The sequence below is a fragment of the Schistocerca cancellata genome, chromosome 7 (genome assembly GCF_023864275.1).
Source record: "Schistocerca cancellata isolate TAMUIC-IGC-003103 chromosome 7, iqSchCanc2.1, whole genome shotgun sequence".
Lineage (NCBI taxonomy): Eukaryota > Metazoa > Arthropoda > Insecta > Orthoptera > Acrididae > Schistocerca > Schistocerca cancellata.
In genome coordinates this window covers 71,704,056-71,708,607 of record NC_064632.1, presented here as the reverse complement: position 1 = coordinate 71,708,607, position 4,552 = coordinate 71,704,056, and positions in this window count along the sequence as shown.

The following is a 4,552-nucleotide window of genomic DNA, read 5'->3' as shown; positions in this document are numbered from 1 at the left end:
GCCGCCGTCAGTGTCAGCCAGTTTGCCGTGGCATACGGAGCTGCATCGCAGTCTTTAACACTGGTAGCATGCCGCGACAGCGTGGACGTGAACCGTATGTGCAGTTGACGGACTTTGAGCGAGGGCGTATAGTGGGCATGCGGGAGGCCGGGTGGACGTACCGCCGAATTGCTCAACACGTGGGGCGTGAGGTCTCCACAGTACATCGATGTTGTCGCCAGTGGTCGGCGGAAGTTGCAAGTGCCCGTCGACCTGGGACCGGACCGCAGCGACGCACGGATGCACGCCAAGACCGTAGGATCCTACGCAGTGCCGTAGGGGACCGCACCGCCACTTCCCAGCAAATTAGGGACACTGTTGCTCCTGGGGTATCGGCGAGGACCATTCGCAACCGTCTCCATGAAGCTGGGCTACGGTCCCGCACACCGTTAGGCTGTCTTCCGCTCACGCCCCAACATCGTGCAGCCCGCCTCCAGTGGTGTCGCGACAGGCGTGAATGGAGGGACGAATGGAGACGTGTCGTCTTCAGCGATGAGAGTCGCTTCTGCCTTGGTGCCAATGATGGTCGTATGCGTGTTTGGCGCCGTGCAGGTGAGCGCCACAATCAGGACTGCATACGACCGAGGCACACAGGGCCAACACCCGGCATCATGGTGTGGGGAGCGATCTCCTACACTGGCCGTACACCACTGGTGATCGTCGAAGGGACACTGAATAGTGCACGGTACATCCAAACCGTCATCGAACCCATCGTTCTACCATTCCTAGACCGGCAAGGGAACTTGTTGTTCCAACAGGACAATGCACGTCCGCATGTATCCCGTGCCACCCAACGTGCTCTAGAAGGTGTAAGTCAACTACCCTGGCCAGTAAAGATCTCCGGATCTGTCCCCCATTGAGCATGTTTAGGACTGGATGAAGCGTCGTCTCAGGCGGTCTGCACGTCCAGCACGAACGCTGGTCCAACTGAGGCGCCAGGTGGAAATGGCATGGCAAGCCGTTCCACAGGACTACATCCAGCATCTCTACGATCGTCTCCATGGGAGAATAGCTGCGAAAGGTGGATATACACTGTACTAGTGCCGACATTGTGCATGCTCTGTTGCCTGTGTCTATGTGCCTGTGGTTCTGTCAGTGTGATCATGTGATGTATCTGACCCCAGGAATGTGTCAATAAAGTTTCCCCTTCCTGGGACAATGAATTCACGGTGTTCTTATTTCAATTTCCAGGAGTGTATATACTGTGAGGACAATGTCAGAATTCCCAGATTTTTGAATGGGGGTCGACAAGAGGTTCTCGAACTTACACCACATATAGCTCGAACAACCCGTTTTTTGAGCCATAAATACCCTTTTTGAATCAGAAGAATTACCCCAAAAAATAATACCATACGACATAAGCGTATGAAAATACGCGAAGTAGACTACTTTTCGTGTTGAAGTGTCACTTATTTCAGATACTGTTCTAATGGTAAATAAAGCAGCATTTAGCTTCTGAACAAGATCCTGGACATGGGCTTTCCACAACAGTTTACTATCTATCCGAACGCCTAGGAATTTGAACTGTTCCGTCTCGCTTATAATATGCCCATTCTGTCTAATCAAAATATCGGTTCTTGTTGAATTGTCAGTTAGAAACTGTAAAAACTGAGTCTTACTGTGATTTAGCATCAAATTATTTTCCACAAGCCACGAACTTATTTCATGAACTACATTATTTGTTACTGTTTCAATATTACACACAAGATCCTTCATTATCAAGCTGGTGTCATCAGCAAACAGAAATATTTTTGAATCACCTGTAATACTAGAAGGCATATCATTTATATAAGTAAGAAACAGCAGTGGCCCCAGCACTGACCCTTGGGGAACGCCCCACTTAACAGTGCCCCATTGGGACTGAACATCACTACCACTCTCAATATTGCGGAGAATTACCCACTGCTTTCTGTTCTTAAAGTAAGATGCGAACCAATTGTAAGCTACTCCCCTTACTCCATAATGGTCCAACTTCTGCAGTAATATTTTGTGGTCAACACAGTCAAAAGCCTTCGTTAAATCAAAGAAAACACCTAGCGTTCGCAACCTTTTATTTAATCCGTCCAAAACCTCACAGAGAAAAGAGAATATAGCATTTTCAGTTGTTAAACCATTTCTAAAACCAAACTGAACATTTGGCAGCAAATTATGTGAATTTAAATGCTCCAGTAACCTTGTATATACAACCTTCTCGATAACTTTAGCAAACACCGATGGCATATAAATAGGTCTAAAATTGTCAACACTATCAATGTCTCCCTTTTTATAAAGTGGCTTCACTACCGAGTATTTTAATCGGTCAGGAAACCGACCACTCCTAAAGGAAAAGTTACAGATATGGCTAAGTACTGGGCTAACATACATAGAACAATACTTCAGTATTCTGCTAGATACCCCGTCATATCCATGAGAGTTCTTGGTCTTTAGTGATTTAATTATTAACTCAATCTCCCTCTTGTCAGTATCATGGAGGAGCATTTCAGGTAACAGTCTCGGAAATTTTTTTTCTAAGAGCGCTATATGATTCCCTGTTGGCACTAGGTTTCTATTTAGCTCACCTGCTATATTCCGAAAGTGATTATTAAATACTGTACATATATACGACTTATCAGTAACACGGACATTACCACTACGCACTGATTCTATATCCCCGACCTGTCTCTGCAGACCAGCAACTTCCTTTACGACTAACCATATGGTTTTAATTTTATCCTGAGACTTAGTTATTCTATCTGCATACCACATACTTTTTGCCTTCCTAATAACATTTTTAAGCGCCTTACAATACTGTTTGTAATGAGCTGCTGCATTTAGATTTTGACTGTTTCTAACGTTTTGATATAATTGCCACTTTGTTCCACAAGATATTCTTACCCCTCTAGTCAGCCACCCAGGATGCCTGTTTGTGCTAGTACCTTGTTTTAAACGTTCTAACGGAAAGCAACTTTCAAAGAGCATGAGAAAAGTCTTGAGAAAAGCATTATATTTATCGTCTACTGTATCAGCGCTATAAACATCTTGCCACTCTTGTTCCTTTATAAGGTTTACAAAGGTCTCTACAGCAACTGGATCAGCTTTCCTGAGCAGCTGATGACTATATTTAACACGTGTTGCAGCATAAAAATCTTTTAAAGTTAAAATTTGTGCATCATGATCTGAAAGGCCATTCACCTTTTTGCTAACAGAATGCCCTTCTAGTAATGAGGAATGAACAAAAATGTTGTCTATGGTTGTTCTGCTGTTCCCTTGCACTCTCGTTGGAAAGAATACGGTTTGCATAAGATTATATGAATTAAAGAGGTCTACCAGCATCCTCTTCCTTGCACAATCACTTATACAATTAATATTGAAGTCACCACATATAATTAACCTTTTGTATTTCCTATAAAGTGAACCAAGAACCTCCTCTAGCTTTAGCAAAAATGTTGTGAAATTGGAGTCTGGGGATCTATAAATAACAACAGTTACAAGTTTAGCTCCGTTAAATTTAACCACGCCTGCACAACATTCAAACACCTTTTCAGTGCAATACTTTGAAACATCAATTGACTCAAATGCGATGCCGTTTTTCACAAACATGGCTACTCCCCCATACCGCAAAGAGCTCCTCGAAAAGCAGCCAGCCAAGCTGTATCCTAGTAAAGGAAGCCTCTGAATTATCTCCTTATTTGAGAAGTGTCCAGATATACCAATAATTTCAGAGTCAGCATCTATAAGCAGTTCACTAACTTTATCTCTAGTACCTTGTATATTTTGATGAAATATACTAATTCCCTCATTACTCGGATACCTAAGCTTTGTCAAAAGTGATTCCCTTGTTAGAGAGACTTCCCTTAAGCAGGAATACGTATCAGCTGACTTCAAACTAAAAAAGTTGCAGCTCTAACACCCACTACTGCAGGAATTTTCCCATGAGTGATCCCACCAGCCCCACCTATGCTGCCACCTATAAGCTTTGCCAACCTCCCCTTCCCATACCTGTTGAGGTGCAGGCCGTGTGTAGTGAAACCCGTCCTGCTGATAGGCCCCACCGACACCACTGAAAGGTGACCCATGCTTTCTGTCATCAGCGCACCCCCAAGTCTCATGTTATTACGCCTGACGGCTGTATTAAGATGAGGCCGATCGTGACGCTGAAACAGTTCCACGAAATGCACATTCGTGTTGCCAGTCTGAGTGGCTATATTTTCCAGGTCACCATCTATGTTATACTCCCCATCCCTATCAATACTATTACCAGCCCCACCCACAATCACTACCTGATCCTCTTTAGTAAAATCCCTACATAACCCCCCCCCCCCCCCATGTTAACAGTCACCTGAGCCAACCCTGCATTAGGCTTCACAATGCTGGTGACCTGGTACTCACTCCCCAGCACTTCCTGCAACTGCTGGCCTACACCTCTGCCACGAGAACTACCTAACAGGAGAACCTTCTTCTTCCTCTTCGACTTTGCAACTGTTCTAGGCACAGTAATTACTGAGGTCTGCTGCATACTTCCTACATCTACAGC